Below are 24,774 nucleotides of genomic sequence, written 5' to 3'. Positions count from 1 at the left end.
AACAATTAATTTAGATAGATAGACAGGAAGGCAAGCAGGCAGGCAAGCAGATATGAGCTTGTTAGCCCTTCGCAGGACAGGGAGCCATCTTTTGTTCTTTTCCTGTGTAAACCACTTTGTGAACATTTTGTTGAACAGCAGTATAGAACTAATAGGAGTATATAAATAATAGTAGTAGTAATGCATAGTGCCATAGTCCTGGATTCCGTGCTGCAGCACAGATCAGTGCTGGAAATAAACACCATTATTGTATCTGCGGATGGATGTCCTTCTGGGCAAACAAGAGGCTGAAAATGTATTGAGTGATTTAAAGAGACCCAAAGCCCTTCCCGTCCTCTTGTGACAGAGTCACTGCTGAAATAAAGGACAGAAACAATAATACGCTGGAGGGACCCCAAGTGCAAACATCCCATCTCTATTAAAATGTGTACCAGTCATTTCCTTTCAGAATTCATGGATACAAATATTAAAGCCACAGAACAATATTTTTGACAAGTAATAATGTCACCAGGCTAATCATATCACCATTGCGAAACATTACAAGTTAATTTAATTGTAATTAACATTTCACCAACTGTTCCAGACAGATCTCTTCATGCCTTTTGTCAGATTCAGTTTCTCTTCATCACTCAGAAATGTGTCCAGCATGATGCAGCTGCATGTTTTGGGACCCAGCAGCCTCTTGCCAATTCTACATGTGGAAATGGTTTAAGGCATTCTGCTTGCTGCCAAACGGCGTGCCACGCACATAGGTTTAAATGCCCCTACTTGATAAAGCCACAAGATGGCGCCCAAACACTATCGTGTCTCCTTCTCAAGTGGAAGGGGCTGGGAGCCATAGAATCTATTTCTGAGCCAAGCACAGGAGGTGCTTCTTCCTGTAACAAAAAACATGACATTACCGAAGTAATAATGGACAAAGTAACTGGCCTGTTGACTTGATATGGGGAAAGTGATGCAGCCAGGTGAGCAATCATTTCCCATGAACACTTTGCCCTCCATTGGGTAGCATTTTGAGAGGCAACCATGTCAGACTAGAATCATGGAGCTGGAGGTGGCCCTGTAGGTCATCTGTAGAGTCTAACCAACCAAACCCCATGTCAATGCAGAGCTAAAGCATCCCCAGAGCTAGCTGTCCCCAAGAGATGGCTGTCCAGGACCTCCAGTGGGAGAGATCCTACCACCACCTCTTGGGTGACTGGTTATTGTTTGTTATGTATTTATCATATTTCTGTACTGCCTGATATAGCCATCTCTAGGTGGTGTACAACATTAAAACACAGCAAATGTAAAATAGTATAGACAGTTAAAATCCACACACACACCTCCCCAAAAAATTAATCTGAGATTAAAAAATTGATCTCAGTAGAGAAAAAACATATTTGAAAATTCAGTTAAAAGCCTGGGAAAACAGGTATATCTTGAGGGTCTTCCTAAAAGCAAGCAGAGAAGGAGATGCCCTTATTTCAACGGAGCGAATTCCAGAGCTCTGGGGCAGCCACAGAGAAGGCCCAGTCCCGAATCACCACCAAATGAGCTGGTGGCAACCGTAACCAGACCTCTCCAGATTATCTTAATAGGTGGCAGGGTTCATGACAGAGAAGGTGCTCCCTTAAGTACCCTGGACCCAAGCCATTCCAGTCTTCCTATGAAGAAGTTGCTTCTAACGGTCCACTGAAATCTGCTCTCCTATAGCTTAAGCTCCTTAGATGTAATCCTGCCATTGGGGGGAAACAGAAAACAAGCCTTTGCCCTTTTCTGTGTGAGAGGCAGCCCTTCAGGTGTTTGCATTCCCTCCCTCCATCTTCTCTTCTCCAGGTTAAACATACTTAGTTCCTGCAATCTTTGCCCGCAGGGCTTGTTTTCCAGACCCCTCACCATCTTTGTGGTACTCCTCTGAACACCTTCCCTTGGGTCTACATCCTTCTTTAATTGCAGCACCAGAACTGGATGCAGCACTCTAGGGGAGGTCTCACTTGCTTGCAACAGAATGGAGCTATTTCTCTTTGTAACTTGGAAACAATGGCTGACATGATGCGCATTGTTATAGAGACAGCACGCAGCATGGCAGTGCTCCTGGGGGGATGCTGCTTAGAGAGGAGAGCTGGTCTTATGGTAGCAAGCACCACTTGTCTCCTTTGCTAAGCAGGGTCCACCCTGGTTTGCAAGGGATAGGAGACTACATGTGAGTGCAGTAAGATATTCCCCGTAGGTAATGGGGCAGCTCTGGGAAGAGCATCTGCGTATTTGCATGCAGAAGGTTCCAAGTTCTCTTCCTGGCATCTCCAAGATAGGGCTGAGACTCTTACCTGCAACCTTGGAGAAACCACTGCCAGTCTGTGTAGACAATACTGAGTTAGATGGACCAATGGTCTGACTCAGTATAAGTTCCAGTTCTTGCTGCCATCCAAGCCTGCAGCTGCATCACTGTGGTGTGCACTGTCTCCATTACAGTATGCATCATGTCAGCCAACAGTTCTGTTAATGCAGCCTAAACTAACATTTGCCTTTTTTTGCTAATGCATCCCATTACTGCCTCATATTCAGCTTGTGAGTGACAGCAATCTTGATACCTTTCTCACATGTGCTACTACCAAGCCAGATATCCCCATATGTGTGTAGAGTCCTGTATATTTGATCTTTTAGCCATGTGCAGAACTTTGCATTTGTCTCATGGATTCACATAAGCTTTAGCCCAGTTTGAGTCCAGTTTTCTGTTCTACTAAGGCCATTTTGAATCCTACCCCCTGTCTTTTGAAACTATCCCTCCCAGTGTTGTGCATTTGAAAATTCAATGGAAGATCCCCTCCACCGTTTCATCTACATGTTGGGTTGACGTATACTGGGCCTAGAACAGAGAGACCTGCAGAACCCCACTCAAAACCTCCCCCTGGTAGGATGAGGAGCCATTGATTATGACTCTTTCAGTATACTTTTCCAGTCAGTTGTGAATCCACCTGACTATTGCTGGGTTCACACAATCACAAGGATCCTGGTTAAGCAGTTAATCAGGATGAGTGAGCCCTGTGGCGGTGATTGTGAGAACCCAGAATTTTAGGGTAATCCTGGTCAAACTGCTGTGGTTGACCTGCATTTATCCAGGATAGATAACCAAGATGATTATCTATCCTGGTTAAATGGAAATTAGCCACAATGGCTCACTCATCCCGATTAATTTTTTAACCAGGATCCTTGTGATCCCAATGCTGGATCCCAGCCAACACTGGCTAACATGCTGCATGTTGAACCATGCACACAAGAAGGATGTGTGGCCATTACTTCTGCAGTACTCGCCAATCCATCCTTGCTCCTAGCGCAGGTGGAGGCGGCTCGGTGGGAATGGCTTTTTGCACTGCTGCTGCTACTGCACCCAACTTCCACTGGGGATACTGGGAGTTGGGCACGGCAGCAGTGACATCACACATTGCTCCCACAGAGCCTCCCACTCTGCACTAGAATCAGGAGTGGACTGGTGCGTATTGCAGAAGCACACACACACCCTTCTTGGGTGGGTAGCTTTCTGCATAGCATGTTAGCCACCGTATCTAACCCACATTTGACCAGTTTGCTAACCACGGTACCATGAGAAAGTCTGTCATATGGAAATCTAGATATTTCACACCTACAGCATTCCCACAATCCACTAAGTTAATAACCCAATTTTTAAAAAGATATAAGATTAGTCTGGCAGGCTATTTGGCTACCATTTAATTGATTTTTTTTCTTCATGTTCATGGATTTTTAAAAATTCATTTTAAAATGTCATTATTTACTCAATAAACACATCAAGAAAGCACCTCTGTCACATAATACTTAAGTATAATTTGAATTCCTTTGGAATATGAACCAATTCTGTCTTCTGGGGATGATGGGATCTGTAGTCCAAGAACCCCTGGGGTCAACAATTGGGATGTCCACAAAACCAGTTGGCCCAGTATAGTCTGAGTCCGAAACAGACTGGAACTGGGCTGGGCCACTTTGGTTTTGCACTCCATCGGAACCCCCCCCCCCGTTTGGAGGGTGTTCAAAGTAAAAAATAAAATAAATCAACTTACCCCCTCCTGGGGGTGCTCCCACAGCTGCGGCAACACCCCCCAGAGAGGGTAAGTTGTTTTTTTAAAAAATTACTTTGAACCCCCCAAACAGGTCAGGGAGTTCAGCTCGATGCCAAACCAAACTGGTGGGGTATGTGTGTGTATGTGTGTTTGTCTCGACATCAAGCCATCAAACCAAACCAATTTGGTGTCGAACCGGTTCGGTTCCGAACTGGTTTGCACATCCCTAGTCAACAATACTGAGCTAGATCGATGGATTTTCTTAGTATAAGGCAACCCTGTAGTGTGGGCAATTAATTGGCAATGAGAGGGAAATATTTGCATGAGAGGTAACTTAGCTTATGCATAGGTAATCCAGGTGAGTGGTTGCTGCAGGGTGAGACCAAGGTCCATCTTGTCCCGCATTCTGTAATGCTTCTGATAGCATGCCAGTTTCCTTACGTCTCCGGAAACTCCTCACATGCAGGCCATGAAGGGGATGCCCATGCCCTGTTGGGTATCACCAGTCATCTTCAAACTGACTTGCTCGCTTGCCAGTTGCAAATGCCCCCAGCCTTCTGGCAAGCAGGACATCCAGCACCACACAGATCTCCTCACCAAAAGTAATTCCTAATGCCAATTTTAAGGAGGTAAGAAACAGCAGGAATCCTTTCTGAGGAGTACAAAAGGCCTCCCACTGTTTCTTCCCTTCTCCATATCCCAGTGTACACATGGCAGAAGGCCCTCTCCTCTCCCCAAACCTCAGCTTGTGTGCCAGAAAAGGATCTGAGGGGAGAACGGGGATGGGTGCCAACTACAAATACTAGCTGGCTAGTGAGCGAAGCCAAAATTTGTGGATCCTTGGCTATCACCAGAATCATCTGGTATTTAGAGGTGTTCTGGCTCTGAATGTGGCTGTTATACGACCATATGACAAATATTTATATACCGCCTTTCAAGAAAAGTTCCCAAAGAGGTTTGCATAGATATAAATAAGCAAATAAATAAAATGGCTCCCTGACCCCAAAGGGCTGACAAAATAAAAAAAAGAAACAGAAGACAGATACCAGCAACAGCCACTGAAGGGATACTGTGCTGGGGATGGCTAGAGCCAGTTGCTCTCCCCCTGCTAAATATAAGAGAATCGCCATTTTTAAAAGGTGCCTCTTCATCCAGTTAGCAGGGCTATTATGGGTATATACGCCTACGAAGGAGAGGTTTCCATGGGCGGGGCTTGGACTGAGCAAATGGGAGGAGCCCTGGGTAGGTGGGGTCAAGAGGAAATGTGGTGTCTGGAGATGGAGGATGGGACTTGTAGCCTTCCCACCTTTGAGACACCAGCCCCCACCCCCCGCTTGTGGAATAGGTAGGAAACCATACAGGCCGGGCTCCTTTCCCCGCAGGCTAACGGAGCCTTCCTTCTCCATCGAAAGCAGTAGTTAGCCATGTGCATATGCCATCAAAGAGGGTGCTTATTATGCTGCCTGAGTGTGTCCCTTGCCAAATTGCTCCAACGAAATAACAGCTTGATAGTGGCCCTAACCACGCTTGGTAGGGGCATGTGACTGTGCTTGTAAATAACGGCGTGCAGAAGCAAGAGGCTGGAATTACATCCCTCCAGACAGCCATTCTGTAAGGGGGAGAATAGGCCACACTGGCTGTAATGCTATGCATTAAAAAGCACTTAGGCTGCTCAAACCAGCATTAGAATGGCACATAAACACTGTTGTCGTGATCTCAATGGGGATCTGGAGTTCAAATGGGAGCTCGAGCAGCCTCCCCGGACTGCACAGAACAATATATTGTTATGATGTATTTGGTGCATGCAGAACAACGCTCCTGCCAGTGCTGCCTTAAGGGGGATAGGGGTCTGTCCTAGACCTTGTACTTTCCCCTCCAGACGCTAGGTTCTTTTTTGGTGCCACTGCTCACACCGGTGGACAAAGGCAGTTGTCTGGACAGCCACAGGGTAGGTCCCTTTCCCTTGATCCCCAAATCCTCACCTGAAGTTGGCCAAACCATAGGAATGAGCTCCTTCAGAAGGACGTCCTTGCAGTCAGGGCCAAAGTGTCCACTAGGACAGTGAACTAGGCAGTCGCCTAGGGTGCCAAGTGGGGATGGGCGCCAATGGCCTGGGTCACATGCCACCTGGTAAGCCAAAAGCAGGATTGGCACACCCACAAGGCAGACCTGGAGCGGCAACCTGTGGAGTGTGCTGTTGCACCCCCATCCCCTTCACCCACATGGGTGCCCCCAACCTTACATAGGAACATAGGAAGCTGCCATATACTGAGTCACACCATTGGTCTATCTAGCTCAGTATTGTCCTCGCAGACTGGCAGCGGCTTCTCCAAAGTTGCAGGCAGGAATCTCTCTCAGCCCTATCTTGAAGAGGCCAGGGAGGGAACTTGGAACCTTCTGCTCTTCCCAGAGCGGCTTCATCTCCTGAGGGGAATATCTTGCAGTGCTCACACATCAAGTCTCCCATTCATATGCAACCAGGGCAGACCCTGCTTAGCTAAGGGGACAAGTCATGCTTGCTACCACAAGACCAGCTCTCCTCTCTCCCGACCAGCTCTCCTCTCTCCCTTCACATGCACACTCTTCCTGTGGTCTGAGCGAGTGGGCAAGGGGCTGAGTGGGTGCTGCCCATCCCTCTCACCTGCCTGGCCACCCACTGACTCCCCTTGCCACCTCCGCCCGCTGCTCCTGCCAGTGCTAGCAGCTTCTGGGCATTATAACCCTGTTGCAGCATCAGACAGCAAGGTCATGATATCACATTGCAGCAGGCTGACTGCCCAGAAGCCGCTGGCAGTGGCAGGAGCAGCGGGTGAAAGCAAGGCGGCAGAGCGGTGAGGAGAGCGAGTGGGCAGCACCCACCCTCCACCCACCCTCTCAGATGATGGGGACTGCCTGCCCAACTCCACACCCACCTGCTGAGGTGGGGGGAGGGCACCTGCACAGATGAAGGGCACCATAGCCAGGCTTGGCCAACAGGGGGGGCACCATCAATCCTTGGTCCAACCCTGACTGCAGTTCCTGCTTCTAGTACTGCCCCTTCCTACAGTCCAGTGCCCTTTCACATGCGGCGACACTCCCATTCCCAGTGACAGTGGCCAAATAACACAGACTGGGCACCCCTGCCCAGCATCTCTAGCATGGCAACGTCACAGAGATGCTCATAGACATGCAGGAAACAGGAAATTTGCTCTTCCCTTGGTAGGAGGGTTCATAGAGGACATCCAGCCACCTAATGGTGCAGCGGGGAAATGACTTGACTAGCAAGCCAGAGGTTGCCAGTTCGAATCCCCACTGGTATGTTTCCCATTCTATGGGGAACACCTATATCGGGCAGCAGCGATATAGAAAGATGCTGAAAGGCATCATTTCACACTGCGTGGGAGGAGGCTATGGTAAACCCCTCCTGCATTGTTTCCTCTAAGAGGTAATTCCAGATGTATTTGACTACAATTCCCATAATTCCCGGTCAAAGGCCAATGCAGCTGGGGATGCTGGGAGTTGTAGTCAACAAAATCTGGAATTCCCTGTCAGAGGGAAGGCTGCCCTCCAGCATTCTACCAAGGACAACCCCAGGGCTCTGTGGTCGCCAGGAGTCGACACCGACTCAACAGCACACTTTCCCTTTTTACTTCACTATCTTTTTAGGGGTTGTACTCCACACTTCACCTTTAGACGACATCCGTCTCAGATGCACACCCGGGGAAGGGCAGTAGTTCAGCAGCAGAACACATTCTCTGTGTGTTGACTATCCCAGGTACAATCCTCACATGACAAGGAACTCAGCTAGCAAAGCTAGGAAAGAGGCATTGCTACTCTGCCTTGCTACTCTGACCAGCAATGGCAACATTGGAGCAGATGGGACTATAGCGGAGTGGTCAAGCATTGGCTTTGCATGCAGAAGGTCCTCCTAGTTTCAGTCCCTGGCAGCATCTCCAGGTAGGGCTGGGAAAGACTCCAGCCTGAAACCTTGACAATACTGAGCTGGAAGGACCAAAGGTCTGGCTTGGGAGAAAGCAGCTTCCTGTGTTCTTATGTATCATTGCCAGTCAGAGTAGACAGCAGTGAGTGAGATGGACTCGTGCTCTGGAAGCTTCTTGTATATCCAGCCACTGGGTGACTTAACTGTGTGGGCATTTCTAAGTGAAATATGAAAATGAGCAATGGCTGTGGGTCCATTCTCCCCTAGATTAAATATAAATATAAATCAATGCATATGAATAAATATAATCTCCCCTAGAATGGAAAAATAATATAGAAATAAAAAATTGTTTTCTATAAACTCTAGAGAGGGGAGAGAGAGAGAGAGAGAGAGAGAGAGAGAGAGAGAGAGAGATCCCACTTTTCTTTCATTGCAGAATGTCAGCCACTGTAGAATGTCATACATGGGGTTCCAAGGCAGTCTCCCATCCAGGCACTGATCAGACACACACCTGCTTAGCTTTGGCAGGAAGGCTACATGCCCTCAGAGCACACCCTGGGACCTCTGTTGAATCTCTGAAGGCCTAGATAGTTGCAGTGATTTATCCATCTAGGATAGTTCAGTACACACCACAGGGGCAAGTTCATTGGAGAAGTTCCATCCTGAGAATTCCAGCACCCAATGAGATCACAAGCGCCTTCAACATCATGTTACACTATTTTCTTGCACTGCCGGTGCAACACCAGTTCCCATCCTTCTCTGGGAAGCCTTGTGGGATGAGTGCCAGTTTGGACCTAGAATGACAAGAAAATGGAATATTTCCATGCACATCTTGTCCCACAGCAGCACACCGTGCAATTCCTCGGCTGTGCAATGTGCTGTCTGTGCTGTGTAAGGCTCAGGCTTTCCACCACATATGTCCTCACTGTAATAATCCTCCTAAAACCATCATGGCCCTTATCATGAAAATGCTGCGCTGAAAATTTGGCAGGCGCTTTTACTTCTGGGGATATATTTGAAGGGAACAGCAGAGAAAGAGAGCAATTAGTATCCCAGGCATGACGCACAAAGAAGGCCTCACTTAAGCTCAGCATAAGAGATGGCTGAAATTAAATGGACTGATCCTTTTAAAAAAGCAGCAGACATGAGTCAAAAGAGTAGAAATGAACCAGGGAAGGGGGTGGGTAGAGCATAGATACCTAGGTAGTTTAGAAGCTAGATATGCTTTGTTGCAGTTTCAACCTACTTGTGCCTTTCTTCTTCTCATAATAATGCTGCCACTCAGCCTCTTCTTCTTTCTGGAAACTTTTCAGACTTTTGGGACTGTCTGCATCCCGAAGTGTAGCATGTCTAGTTTTCATTCATCTTTCTTTGAAGGCCATATATTTGCTGGCTAGAAGACTGAGTTACAAAACACAAAGGCCCCGGGTCAGGTTTCACTTCTGCCATAAAGGTGACCTTAGCCAAGCTCTCCCCCCCCCAACCACATCCCCCCCCTGCTGCACTATGGGGTTAATACCCACCCTACAAGATTGCTATAAGGGTTACAGCAAGATAATACATACCAAGTCCTTTGAACACTCAACAGCACTATTAAAATGCTAAGTATCTATTTCAAACCCTGGTCCATCTTTTTTGCTGTCTGCTGGATTCTCTCCAGTGAGTTTATACATTTATACATGATGCCATTTTATGCAGTTTCAGCTGCCATGAAAACTGGCACTCCCAACAGTAACAAAGAGAAAGATGCCTACATCCAGGTTAGCGTTGCATTCGTGTCATGTTAGTCCATGAGCGCAATAATGGAGAACAATTATGTTGCACACAAAAAGGAAGGTCATTCCAGACTATGAGGTCATTCTCATGGCCAGCAGCCCTACAGGGGCTGTATTATATATATGTGTGTGTGTGTATATATATATATATATTCATTAGAACCGCCGGGATCTGTCCCAATCCTACTGCTTCTCCATTGGGTAGCCTGGGTTTTGTATCCAGACTAAAAGTGAGGTAGGACGGTGCATGTCTGCCCTCCTAACTCACCACCCAGTTGTGTGGAATCTCGGGCTGCAGGCAGCCCGAGATTCCATAGAACTGGGGAGAAGGAGCACCCAGCAGCATGGACCTTCCCCAATGCACTGCACTCCTTGAACAGTGCATTGTGGGATACCAGAGGACTTCCTCCTCCAGATCCCAGCTCTGCTGATTGCCGATTGCCAGTAGTCTGGGCACACGATTGTCAGAGCCAGAAGGAGCTGCTGGTCATCTGGGAGGAAGCAGGTAAGAGCCTGCCTTCCCCCGACCCCACCGCCTAGCTTCCAGCCTACCTGTGTGGTCATGTGAATGACCTTTATTTCTTGTTCTAGTGGAAGACGCTGTCCTGCAAATGTCTTAAGTGCACGTAACTTCTTTTATAGCACTAGCACAATACTAGTCTGGATGTCAGCTGGAATCCTTGACAAACAGTTGCATAAAGTGGCTTGCTACTAATGACAACATATCTCAGGAGGACTCCTTTCCCCTATGCCATCTATGAAGGATGACAGAGATGTAGAGGTCTGGGTTCTCTTATTCAAAATGGAAGGCAAAAGCAGAAGATCCAATAGCAGAGGAAAATAATCTAGTCAGCCTTTCTAGCTGCAAAAGGGACTTCAGAAGATTGTTGGGAATTCTCCATTATTATTAATTCCTCAAAATCATTATTTATGTATTTGTTTGTTTATTATGCTTTTCAACCAAAAAAAATGTTCTCAAAGTGGATTACATACTGAAAGAATGGAGAAAAATGGTTCCCTGCCTCCAAGAGGCTCACTAGTTAAATGTCTATGTTGCATCTGTAAATCTGAAGAAATGCTTTACTTTCATCAAAAGATTTTTATTGGTGGCAAGGACATTTACCACCACTGAATATTTAGGATGAAAAAGGATTTGATTATTTAAGAACACATTTAAAATTAACAGCATTTAATTATTTAAATTTGAAATTGTCCCCATGCATTTTGTGAAAAATATGCACGAGCAGGGCAAAAATTAGACTTCCCTTCCATGAATCTTCCTGCAAAGTCCACATGCATTCAGCATTCCAGTGTGCCTTTTTTCACAAATATTTCCACACAAGTATTATTCCATGTTGGAATAACATGTGTGTTCTGGCAGTTGGAAAGTATACCATCTGAAGGATTTGTGGGGAAGAACATAAATGCCAGGAATATCCTATTGTCTTTCTGGAGGCAACCAATCATGGCTGTTCCATGTTTCCGTACAGAAGACTCTACATATGGGGATGAGGCCATAGCTCAGTGCTAGAGCATCTGCTAGCCTTGGCATCTTCAGGTAGGGCTGGGAGAGAGACTCCTGCCTGAAACCTTGGAAGAGTCACTGCCAACCAGTGTAGACAATAAGGTCATTCACACAACCATAACAGGGGTGGGGAGGGATGAGGGCGTGGGGGCAGGCAGGGTTGAACCTACATTCCCCCCAGATGAGCAAGGAGCTCCTCTTTGGCACGCTGTCGCAGAGCCACACAATCCACACTTCTCCCAGCAGCATGGAGCCCTGGAGGCTGAGAAAAGGAGTCCCGGCTTCCTGGTATCCCACAATGAGCAAAGTGCATTGGTGGATTCCCCCATGAGTTGAGTGCTCTATGCGCCTGACTCTGTATGCATTCAGACTGTATGCATGCAGCCCAAGCACACACACAAAATCCCAAATAGTGGCGCTCTTACCCCTGGACTTCGAGGCCAAAGTCCAAGGCCTCCACACCCCTTGGGAGCCCCCAAAACTTCTTTAGTCTGTCCTGGGTGATGTGGTCATCTCTGCCCTGCACTGCACCAGGCAGCCATGTGTGATTATGACCTGTGCCGGGTGCTTTAGAGACAGAGAGGGGAGTGGAGAAAGAAATATGTAAGATGGGAATATGTTAAGTTGTGTGTTGAAATGTTTCTGCTACTGCATGAAGAAAGAAAGGAAAGATTGTGCCTTCAAATCGGTGTCGACTCCTGGTGACCACAGACTCCTGGTGATCTGTGGCATTCTTGGTAGAATACAAGAGTAGTTTACCATTGTCTTCCTTCCACGTAGTATGAGATGATGCCTTTGCCATTGTCACTGAAGTGAGCATCTGCCTCCAACATCTTCCTATATCGCTGCTGCCCAATATTGGTGACTACAAATATATATTTACTAGGCACAGTCTGGGAAGCACACTGGCGGGGATTCAAACCAACAGCCTCTTGCTCCCTAGGCAAGCTGTTTCCCCACTCCACCACCTGATTTTTGCACAAATATACCTGCTTTATATTCTTGTTGTATTCTTGTGAGTTCAGTTGCTGTATGTGCCTTCAAGAACCCACGTGGTTAAGATATTGTGTGCGTCGTGATGTGTGTAGGGGGATGGTGCTTAACTTGCAGCAGTGGGGGTGGGATCTCAAGCAAAGGCATCCACATGACTTAAGGTTCAGGCTCCAAAATTACCTAAGTGCACCTCTGATCCCGAACCTGGGGTTGAGGGTGCTCTAACGCTGGTTAGGGACTGGGGTTATACGTTGGGCTAACAAGGTGGTGACCCAACAAGCAGCCCAGCCCAGGCTGAGGAGCCCATGTGAATACCCTCAATATGAGCTAGATGGAGCAATGCTCTGATTTGGGGTAAGGCAACTTCTTAGCACCTAGGTAGATATATTTCCATATTTGCAAGTATATTGTAGCAGATATTGGCTTTCTAGCCCATGAACAGGTTTGTAGGATTGTTACACACATGGCCATCAAGAAAGTGGTACTCACCAGCAGCTTAATGTGAATATGATAAAGAACTATAGGATGGTTTAGGAAGGAAATGTCAGAATTAGATTTCATTTTGAATCTCCGGTTGGGTCAGCAAGTGAGAAAATAAAAAGGAGGCAGCTGAATTAAAGAGGCATTTAAATAATCTAGGTGGCTACAAGATCTGGTCCCAAATTGCAAAAGTTAGGAGAGCATCTTTGTACCAAATTTGCTGAATAGTAGCACCTGTCCATAGGAGGAAGACAGAAAGGGAGATAATATGGTAATTAAAAGAATATTGCAAAAGGATGAAAACCTAGGTTCTGTTTTTTTCAAACAGATTTTTTTTAAAATAGAAGATCTTACCTGAAAGGATGGAAAACAGGAAGGAATCCAACTGACATGCCTGTCAATTATTAGATGAAAAGATGATGTGTATGATGCCAATACTTTAATCTACAAGTGGCAAGGGAACAAAAGGTAAAGCAAGACAACAAGAGCAAAGGGTATTGATTTGTTTGCTTGTGGTGAGCCTGGGAGCTGGTGGTATAGCCAGAATTGGGGCCAGTTCTTGCACTGAAATGAAACATCACACAAATGCAAAATTTGGCCAGAAAAAGTAAGATTCAAACACAAATCTTAAAAATGTTCAAATGCTGTTTTTGCAATTTAGCTTTGGAGGAGGAGGAGGAGGAGGAGAAGGAGGAGGAAGAGGAGGAAGACCTATATTTTGATCTTATGTTTTATGAATCTAATGTTTTGCTGATGAGTATTTAGACCATAAAGACAAGTGCCGGCTTGCCAAATTCAGCATTTGTATGCCAGGCCTTGACTATGACATAAGACAGATGTTTTTGTTTTCCTGTTTTTATGTGATGTGTACAGTTGATGTATTTTGTCTTATGTGGTTAGATGCCTTGAATATTTTAATAAAAAATGAAAAGCAGAATCTAAATGTTTGTAATTAATCAATACATAATTTAAAAAACAGCCATTCACAGCTGGATGAAATGCACAGACTATGAATGTACTAACTGTACATCTTTCTTTCTTATTTATTTATTTATTTATTTATTTATTTATTTATTTATTTAAATTTTCTTAGATACCACTTCCTCCAAAGACTCTAGGTGGTGGACAACAACAATACCAATCACAATTTATATTAGAGAGAGAGAGAGAGAGAGCAAGCAAGCATTAAAGGGCAAACCTGCCTGGGGAAACAGGTGGTTCTTAAGAAGGGCCTTAAAAGCAGCTAGAGAGGGAACTGAATGAATCTGGGGTGGGGAGAGTGTTCCAAAGAAGAAGGGCAGCCACAGAGAAGGCCCTCCTATGAGCCCAGGCACCACACACTGCACTAGGGCCCAGGACATTAAGGAGGGCCAGCTGAGAAGACCTCACAGGACGGGATACACTGGCTGAGAGATGTGATCCCAGAGATATACAGGCGCTAAGCCCATAAGGGTTTTGTAGGTGAGAAGCAGCATTTTGAATTGGACCCAGAAGCGAACAGGCAACCAATGCAGCAAACATAAAAGAGTTGTGACACTATCAAATCTATGGCCACCCATGAGGAGGCAGGCCACTGCATTCTGGACTAGCTGAAGCTTCCAGATCATTTTCAAAGGAAACCCTAAGTAGACCATCTTACTGTAAACCAAACAAGAGGTAACAAAGGTATGGGTTACTGTTGCCAGGGCCTGCCGATTGAGAAAAGGCCATAACTGGTGAACCAGCTAAAGCTGGGCAAAGGCACCCCTGGCCACGGCCTCCACTTGCTGTTCAAGCAGGAGCCGTGAGTCCAGAAGGACCCCCAGATCATGAACCATCTCTCTCAAGGGAAGCGCAACCCTGTCAAGAGATAAACTCACAAACGACAATTGGCCAGATTGCAAACTGAACAAGAGCAACTCGGTCTTGGAGAGATTAAGCCTGAGCTTGTTTTGGCCCATCCAGGTCCTGACAGTCTCTAGGCACTGAGCCAACACATGACGGCATCACCTGTTTGGCCAGGGGTAGAAATCTAATGAAGAATGCACGAAGTTAATGCAAAATGCAGGTGGCTATTAAAATGCCTGCGTCACACAAGTCCCTGTAAGAGAAGTAATGGAAAAGCAGGATGAGCAAGATTTTTTCAACTATCACAGCTGACTGGATGACTTTAAACTGGCTGCTGTGAAGCCAAATCCCAAGGATTTGCATACAGAAAATGGATCTAAAGAAAGCCATTAAATGAGAGCATTACCCAACAACTAAGACGGTCATGGGTAGATTTGAAGATTCAGCACACTTTTTATTTTTAAAGGGAAGGCAAGAGCTGTGGGGGTCCATATTGGCACAGAAACTGCAAAAGCCATCACCATTAGACAAGCTGTCTCTTTATTCGGTTTCTTTCAGCATGACTTTACCTCCTGAGGTTCACCAAAGCCAGAACATCAGAAGATCGGAAGTTGCCTTACATCAAGTCAGACCATTGGTCCATCTAGCTCAGTATTGTCTACACTAGGGCTGCTCAACTTTGGCCCTCCTGCAGATATTTGCCTGCAACTCTCATAATCCCTGACTACTGGCCACTGTAGTTGGGGATTATGGGAGTTGTAGTCCAAAAACAGCTGGAGGGCCAAAGTTGAGCAGCTCTGGTCAATGCCAATGGGCAGCAGCTCTCCAAAGCTTCAGGCAAGAGTCTTTCCCAGTTTTAGCTGAAGATGCCAGGGTTTGAACGTGGGACCTTCTGCATGCAAAGCAGATACTTTACCAGGGAGCTGTGGCCCCATCCCCAGAGAATGTTAGCAATCACCTTCCATGAGGTATCACAGAAGAAACTGTTGTCTTCCAAACTGGGGTGAATGAAAATACAGTCCACCCCTCAAATGTCATATAAACAAAAGATACAGGCTATGCATCCTTCTGAAGACACTTCCCTGATTTATTTCATCTCTTTGTTCTCCCATCCTCCCTTAAAGGAGCTTACTGTGGTGTTAATTGCACAAAAAAACCAGTGAGGCTAGTTAGTTTGATACACAAAAACATTAATTGTCTCGGGGATGGATGGATGGATAGCTAGCTAGATATCTAGGGCCCTGATGTATACACAGAGAACATATATTGAGTCAAACATTTGTACTCATAATTACTTTTACACTTTTTTTTTTAACAAAATGTATTTCTGGGGGGAGCATCACTGCTCCAGGAAGCTTTGGTACCACCGTTAAGGATCTCATTTACTTTTAAGGATGCCTCTCACTGCTCCCCCCACTGTGGCACCCTCACCCATCCCACTCTCACCCTTCTTGCTGCTCTCAACTGAGCCCAGCTTGAACCACTAAACCAGTTCACTTCAAACTGGGTTCAGTTTGGTTCAATCTTGGACCGGCCCCCTATCCTGAACGGTGGTCCGGTTCGCAGTCGAACCGCTTGAACCGCCCCAGTCCATGGTGGACCAGTTCAAGATCGAATCAGTTCTGCACATCCCTAGCCCTGAGCCATTTTAGGATGGGTGGTATACAAATAAAATAAATAAAAATAGCTAACAAGAAAGTATGGAGAAGAAGGAGAAGGAGTAGGAGAAGGAGAAGTTGCTTCTACCCACATGCACCTGGTGACAATAGAGCATTCCTATTCTTATTAGTGAAGCATTGCAAGCTGCTTGGCTTAGCTGCTGCTATTATCAATATAGCACTTTTCACATATTTGGTGCTTTACAAAGAATGGGAGGACAAGTCCTTGCCCTGAGGGGCTTACAGTCCTGATCTCAACCCAATAATGGGAACAAAGGAAGTGAAGGAAAGGGCAGGCAGGGGTAAAGAAAGAATATGTGATTATTTTTTATAACATACTTAGGATATGGGGACTAAGGGGTTAATTATCTCCACTGGGTTTTGACTTTACAACCAAGCTTCTTAAATGGGAGGAGACACAACATATATAGTTCTATGCCTCCAAAAATTTTCTTATTCTATAAATGTTCTGTATGAATGCCCCCCCCCAAACACACACACACTTAAAATATTTCCAGCTATTTCAACATTAAGTTTCATCTTCCCAAGGATTTTCATTTTATTGCTGCTTTGTATAATAATATTTGATGGCACAAAGATGAAAAGGGTGCTTAAGCTTTGAGGTTAAGAGAGTAGATGAAGCAGGGTTATGTTATCTGGAGTCAAATGATTAATCTAGAGTTAACATCCACTGATGTCCCAATCCTCAACACAGTTATTTGGAACTCTAATTCCAAAAGTATCACTGATTTTAATTAAGCATACTTTAAAAAGGCGCACACTTTAAGATTACCCTACTTACCTTTGAAACTGTCTTCTCCCCTAACTTCCACTGTGATCAGCCAAGTGTGCTCCCTTGACTTTGCAAGCTGTGTGCAAGGTTAAACAAGTATGGGGATTTTTATTTTATTTTATTTTATTAAAATCATGTTGATGCTCTATTCTAGTGCTCAATAGGCATTTTACCAAATTTTGATGTTAATGTTGTCATCCACTCCAAACCACTGGATGGGGTGGGCACAAAATCAAAATAAATCAGTGAAAGATGATGACCCCTCTTCCAGTGCCACATAAATATGTGTAGGGTCATTACCTGGGCTTGGAAGTCACATGGCTCACCTGTGCATCAGCTGGTGCTGCAGCTGGGGCAACAGTTGTCCTCACTGTTGCTGCAGGGGTGGGGGGTACTACTAATGCTAGGGCTGAGAAAATTCCTTGCATTCCATTCCTTTCTTCCTTCTCTGGGTTCTGTCTGCTGTCTTGCATTCCACTGCATTCCACACATTCCACTTCTGCATTCCACTCCTCCTGAATCCCATTTTGATCAGAGCCCAACATTGTATGTGTGTTTACAGATGTCTATATACACCTGTATGTTTTTGTATGAATGACTGTATCTGTACGAGAGCCAGCGTGGTGTAGTGGTTAGAGTGCTGGACTAGGACCGGGGAGAACCGAGTTCAAGTCCCCATTCAGCCATAATACTAGCTGGGTGACTCTGGGCCAGTCACTTCTCTCTCAGCCTAGCCTACTTCACAGGGTTGTTGTGAAAGAGAAACTTAAGTATGTAGTATACCGCTCTGGGCTCCTTGGAGGAAGAGCGGGTTATAAATGTAATAATAATAATAATAATAAAAAATAACCTGCATTCACTGTAAAGGTGAACTTGGGTAGAGGTCCCTAAAATGCAGGATACAGATAGGAAGTGCACTGCTGTTCAAAAAACATGGGAATCAACAAACCTGTGTACAGATCTTTACCTGTGTACATTGTATACTCATATGAGTGTTGAATGTAACATGTGAATAGAACTTAGGAGACTTGCTAAGATGAATGCTACTATTGGAACACTGCAGTTTACCTCAGCTTTCTTTTCCTTCCATTCCTCATGCATCCTTCCCACTTTACTGATTAATCAAACATAGCCAAAAAGCCAATCTTGATATGACTGCATTGTGATTTTTTGCATGCAGTGATTTACTGATATGCACATGTGCTCCGTCCTAGTAGTAAAACAGCATGCACAAAGAATCAGGATACAACCACGTGTACAATCACGTCGGGTGGCATAATGCACCAACAGATGCATGATGAGCTATTTTCTCTGCCCCTGCCTCCCCACAGCAGCCTTCTGTACCCCGCAAAAGCCACATTCCTAAGCATCAGGGAGCCCTTGGCAATAGTGTGGGATGTGGCATGGGAGGGTGGATGGGGAAAGTAATTTCCTGGAAGCCACTCTGCCAGGCTCTTTTTAAGCAAAATTCAACACTGCACAATGAGTGTAATTCATGTGCATACGTGCATCACTACAACACATGCCTGTGCATTTTCTTTGTACACACAGACTTTGTTGACTGGAATCACATTCCAGGACATTTGGAAGCCAACACAGAGTAGGAGAAAATCATCTGAATGAGAATTTGGCTATACAGTTGCAGAATAATGTTACATCTATTGGTAAAGACTCTATGAAGAGTAGTAGTGGAGTCTGCGGGAAGCATCTTTGGCAGAAGGGGGAGAAATTGATACTCCTTTACTTTTCTCATTGTCATTAACTTCTTGCACCATCTAACATAATACTACATTTGCAATGACTTGCATTTTTGAATTGCATAAATATTCTATTAGATCTGTGTGTGTGTCCGTGTGCGTGCATGCACACATATGTACATGTGTACACACACTTTTATAATTTTTGGAATTGCACATTTTGTGACTGGTTGCATATTTTAATATGCCCTGGCTCTGCCTGGTTTCTGAAAATTCTTCTCTCCCTTGGAAGCCCGCCGACCACGTCCCATGGCTTGACCAGGGTTCACTGACAACAGAGGAATAGTGACATCATATGAAACCCCTATAAAGAGTTTGTGAATAAAGTGTTACAAACTCAGATGAAATGTCCTGTGGAGAAGTGCCCATAGAAGGGTAGGGTGGGGTGGAAAGATGCAAATGAAGTGAAGGAATGGAAAACTGCAGCAAACTGTGAATGCAGAATACCATACGCAACATTCAGAAATATAAAACAGAACAATGGAGAATACTAAATGCATCAGTACCATTTTGAATAAAATTAAGTACCATTTGGAAACAAGATCAGTTCATTCAAAACTCTAAACTCCACAAGGAACTTTGGATGAGGAGAACACTGGAACTGCCTTGCTAAGCAAAGAGGCACCTTTTTAAATGGGTTTTCGCTGATATTTAGCAGGAGGAGAGCAACTAGCCCAATCAAGACCCAGCACAGCATCTCTTCAGTGGCTGTTGGTGATCTCTGCCTGTCTTATTTTCTTTTATTAACACTATGAGCCTTTTTGGGACAGGGAACCATCTTATTTATGTATTATTTATTTATGTAAACTGTTTTGAGAACTTTTATTTAAAAGTGGTTTAAAATATCAGTAATAGTGGTAGAATACAGGAGGGGTTTACTATTGCCATCTCCTACACAGTCTGAGATGATGCCTTTCAGCACCTTCCTATATTGCTGCTGCCCGATATAGGAGTTTTCCATATTCTGGGAAACCCACCAGTGGGGATTCGAACCAACAGCCCCCTGCTCTCTGGGCAGGTTACTTCCCCACTGCGACATTAGGTGGCTGTAGAAGTAGAAGAAGAAGAAATCACTTCTTAATGTGAAGCTGTTCTGTAGTACAGAACTGGATGAAGAGAAAGACTGTAAAAAGGAGTGTCTTTAAAAAATCCCTGACACCACAGAAACAATTATCTGGGTACAGCCTTTAGTAAAAATGGAATTGTGACTTTGTTTGTTTGTTTGTTTTAATTTATTTCATTTATTAACTGCTCCATCCAAAGGTTCTGGGCAGTGTACAACAAATTTAAAAAGACATTAAAACACACACCATTTAAAACACATTGCTAAAAACAATATAAAAACAATTCAAAATCATTTAAAACTAATTAAAATACTTTTAAAAATAAAATTTACAAACCTTGGAAGGCCAGGCCAAACAAGTAAGTTTTTAGGACTCTCTTAAAGGCCTTCAGTGAGCCTAAACGGCGGATATCTGCCGGGAGTGCATTCCATAGCCCAGGAGCAGCTACAGAAAAGGCCTGGTTCCGAGTCACCACCAGACGTACTGGTGGTAACTAGAGACAGACCTCTCCAGTGTATTGACAGTGAAAGGCATGATAGTAGAAGAGATTTGCCCTGTGTGCCAAACACAGGATGCTCTCTTCCCCACATGTCACCATGCAGTCATGACCATATATATCAATAGGATAAGGGCTTGAGGTGCACTTTTGAGGTGATAATCCAAAATAAATAATTAACAAGACCAATTTCCAAATCACATCTTTAGGAGTAAGTGAATTATTCCTTTATCTATTAGAATGATCTCTTGATCTCTCTCTATGCATTGTAAAATGTAAAGAAACAACAAAGAGAAACAAACACCAACAGAGAACACATACGTACGTGAACTTCAAGCAGTGTAACCTTATTGCAACTTTAAAATTGCCAAACAATATACAAACTTATCTGTCCATGTATTAACTGGGGGCCCAGTCCCACCAATGTTATGCAATTTAAAGTACCTCTGAACGCAATGGAGGAGACTTCAGCCCAAATTACTGATAAATCATATTATTCGACATCTTACTCTTTCCCAATGAAATTAATGAGATTTTGAGATTTGGAAACACTTCAGCTTTGGCTGTATCAGACTGCCTGATATAGCCACAGCTGAAGTGCTTCCAAATCTCAAAATCATTCTCGCTTACTTTATGAAAATAGTTGTGAAACAATTGTTACCAGCACGATGTAAAAAAAAAAAATCATTTGGTACAAATTTATTTATGTATGTATTTATCAAATTTGTACACCGCCCCAAAATTTTGTCTCTGGGCAGTTAACGATAGCATAAAACAAGTTTAAAACATATACAAAAAACTTAAAACAATTTAACAATTTAAAAATAAACAGAAATTAAAACCTACAAAATTTAGGAAGCTGAGAAAGCTTGGGCGAAAAGATGAGTTTTCAGGTGTTTTTTGAAAATTGCCAGAGATGGGGAGGATTGTATCTCAGCAGGAAGCACATTCCACAATCTCGGGGCAGTGACTGAGAAGGCCCATCTCTGTGTAGCCACCAAACGAGTTGGCAGTAACTGAAGACGGACCTCCTCAGATGACCTCAACGGGCAGTGAGGCTCGTAGTGAAGAACATGCTCTCTCCCCGTCTCCAGGGCCTAAGACTTTCAGGGCTTTATAACTTATAACTAGCACTTTGTATTTTGTCTGGAAACCTATTGGCAGCCAGTGTAGCTCCATCAGTAAAGAAGTAATGTGGTCTCTCCAAGATACAATCATGCACAACTTGGAAACTTTTAAGAAAACGCAGCTGTTACCATTTTCAAGGGACATTTCAGCTGAATGTCTGTTCTTCTACAACTATTATTATGAAGTAGCCGGCCTGGGCACAGAACATCTGTGCCTCTAGTTCTCCCCGCTCCTCCTCAGCCCTTCCCCATCCCTCTTGGCTCTCCCCCCCTTTCTCAGCCCCCTCCTTTGTTCTCAGCACTCTCCCCCCTCCCCGTCCCTCCCCCTCAGCCCTTCTCCCATTCTCGGCCCACTTTCCTGTCCCCCCTGCCGCCACCGCTTTTCCATCTCCCCAGCCACTGCTTTCCCCAGCACCACTTTCTCTCGGCTGGCCGTCCAGCCATCCATCAGCCTGCCCGTTTGTTTCTTCCCCACAGCTTGCTCGTGAACTCTCACGAGAGCTGCCACGCATGAGATTAGCGACTGGTATGTTTAAGAGAATTATATTTATATGTTGATTTAAAACAAAAGTTCCCAAAGCAGTTGTGTGTGTGTGTGTGAGAGAGAGAGAGAGAGAGAGAGAGAGAGAGAGAGAGAGAGAGAGAGAGAATACACACACACACACACACACACATATATATATACATATACATATATATACACACACACATACACACAAGTAAGATGGATCTTATTAAAAGATGGTCTTCCACCATCTTTTGTAACCTGCTGCCTTCCTGTAAGATATTCCCCTCAGGGGATGGGGCCGCTCTGGGAATAGCAGAAAGTTCCAAGTTCCCTCCCTGGCTTCTCCAAGACAGGGCTGAGAGAGATACCTGCCTGCAACCTTGGAGAAGCCGCTGCCAGTCTGTGTAGGCAATACTGAGCTAGATGGACCTATGGTCTGACTTGGTATAAGGCAGCTTCCTATGTTCCTAAGTTCCAAGAAATTCCTCTTTGTTTTTCAAGAAGCATTCCTTTATTTCTTCAAGCAACTGTTTCCTTTGGCCTCGCCTCACAGTCTGTTTAGCATCAGAACCTAAACTAACAATAATGATGTTAACTAATAGTAATGATGGTAACTAACATGCTTAATAAAATTATTATTATTATTATTATTATTATTATTATTATTATTATTATTATTATTAATTCAGTTTCTATACCGCCCTTCCAAAAATGGCTCAAAGAGGTTTACAAAAAGAAATAATAAATAAAATAAATAAGATGGATCCCCGTCCCCCAGAGGGCTCACAATCTAAAAGAAACATAAGATAGACACCAGCAACTGTCATGGGAAGTACTGTGCTGTGGGTGGATAGGGCCAGTTACTCTCCCCCGCTAAATAAAGAGAATCCACACTTAAAAGGTGCCTCTTTTAGAGAAAGAAATCAGAGAAAGAAATGCTTTGGGAGTCCTGCTTCTTTACATCAAAATGGAATTTGTAAGCAAACACACACACTCTCTCTCTCATTAGTACGATTTGTGTAAGAATTACCTTAAAGGTGTATTTAGAGACAGGGCTTACATCTGCGGCCCATGGGAGAAGGATGCAGGCTCACTGCTTGTGCAGCCCTCACCGGTCCATGCACACCATTTCCAAAGGCAGAGGCTTCCCCGGCACTCTCTCCAAAGCTGTGAGTCATCACTGCTGTGCCAAGGAATAATGGTGGGAGTGGCACAGCTTAGCATGCACAGAGCAGTCCATGCCTTCACAACAGGGGTGTAGCTCTAATTGAGAGGACGGGGGCTCAAATAACCCAGCCGCCTCTCAGCTCCTGAGGGCCCTCCAGATCCAAACCCTCCCTATTTTCATCATTATCTACCTCACTCAGGGGCCGCTGGGGAGGGGGGTTGCCAATTTGCCACCCAGCCTGATTCAAGGTCTTAATAAAGTCCTGAACAGCCTAGGCCCCAAATAGCTGAAGGAACGCCTTCTCCCCATGGGCGTAGTGCCTATTGGACAAGGAGGGACAAATGTCCCCAGGCCCAGAGGATCGAGGGGCCCACAAAGCTCAGGGTGCACCCTGCCGCCACCATCCTTTCCATGCCAGGCGCTGCTGGGGCATGTGGCACTTTGCGCCTGTGCCATGGGAAGAAGTGCAATGGGGCTTCCTTTCTCCTCCCCCCACACTTCCTCCTCCCCACGGACTGCCCCTGGCCGCCATTCAGGAGCCACAGGAGGAGGGGCTGCCCAACCCCGATCCACCACTGCCCCTAGCAGAGGGCGGTGACCCCCTGCAGCCTCACGCTTGGCCCAGCTCCAGCCTCCTGAAGAAACAGGGAGGGGAAGGCTTGGGGGGAGGTTAGGTTAGCCCTGCCCCTTGTGCCTGACATCAAGTGGAGGGGTCGTGGCTTGGGGCTCTGGGGGTGCATGCGCAAGGCCCCCCAGATAAACTTTGTCCCCTGGCCACTGGGAATCTCGCTACACCCCTTCTTCTCCCATATAGACCTGCCCATCAGCTAAGATCTATAGGAGAGGCCCTCTTGGTAGTGCCACCATTGTCAGCAGTTAAAGGGGTAGGGCACGTGAGAGGGTTTTCTCTGTGGTGGCCCCAAGGCTGTGGAATGCCCTCCCCTCTGAGGTGCGCCAAGCTCCTACATTGTGTACATTCAGGAGAATGGTGAAGACGCAACTCTTTACCCTGGCCTTTGACGAGAGATGTAGTGGTTCCTCCCCTCTCAGGCACTGTATTTTTTTACAGTATTTTTGATTTTATGATGCTGAATTTTAATTATGTTTTGTATTGGTTTTATTGTAATCCGCTCTGAGACCTTTGGGTATAGGGCAGGCTAGAATTGTAAATAAATAAATAAATAGACAAAAATGAGCCCCCTCTCCCATAGCTACACCCCTGGTTTGCAAGCAGTGAGGACAGGTTCTTGGCTGGTATGCATCCTGTGCATGGGCAGTACGTTGCATGGTCTGTAAGCCAGTGACATAACTTCAGTTGGACTTATAGAAAGTATCCCCAAAGCAACCTGGTGTCCATGTAAAACATCACGTCCCAAAGCACGACATCTGTTTCACGTCAAATATACATGTATGCACACACCCCAAAGTTTGGCAGTGTGTTCCTCTTGAGAACAACATCCTACCCTTCTGCATCTTCTGAAAAGGGTACATTCCTTCCTGCACCAGCTACACACTTATATCTTTCTACCAAGTGATGCAATTATGTAGAAAGAAGAAAAATAAGGCTGAGGCAGCTGTGGGGCTGGAAGCCCTTCCCCGTGCATGCCCAACGCCCTAGCAAAGACCTTC

At 45.2% G+C, this 24,774-nt stretch overlaps 1 long non-coding RNA gene across 2 annotated transcripts in view; it reads right to left on the bottom strand.

Moving 5' to 3' along the window:
- Positions 1 to 399: 399 nt before the first annotated feature.
- Positions 400 to 24,774, bottom strand: part of LOC128352368 (uncharacterized) — a 42,210-nt gene continuing 17,835 nt past the window's right edge. The window contains exons 3-6 of one of the 2 annotated variants that reach the window (XR_008320359.1): positions 13,102 to 13,191; positions 9,221 to 9,375; positions 8,486 to 8,768; positions 400 to 878 (exon numbers count right to left, since the gene is read on the bottom strand). This is a non-coding gene — a long non-coding RNA (uncharacterized LOC128352368). The remainder of the gene's footprint in view (positions 879 to 8,485; positions 8,769 to 9,220; positions 9,376 to 13,101; positions 13,192 to 24,774) is intronic. The other variant, XR_008320358.1, reaches the window with a different exon arrangement.

This window comes from Hemicordylus capensis, chromosome 3, assembly GCF_027244095.1.
Source record: "Hemicordylus capensis ecotype Gifberg chromosome 3, rHemCap1.1.pri, whole genome shotgun sequence".
In the NCBI taxonomy this organism is placed as follows: Eukaryota; Metazoa; Chordata; class Lepidosauria; order Squamata; family Cordylidae; genus Hemicordylus; species Hemicordylus capensis.
Note: the sequence above shows the minus strand (reverse complement) of the source record. Positions and strands in the feature narration are given on the sequence as shown.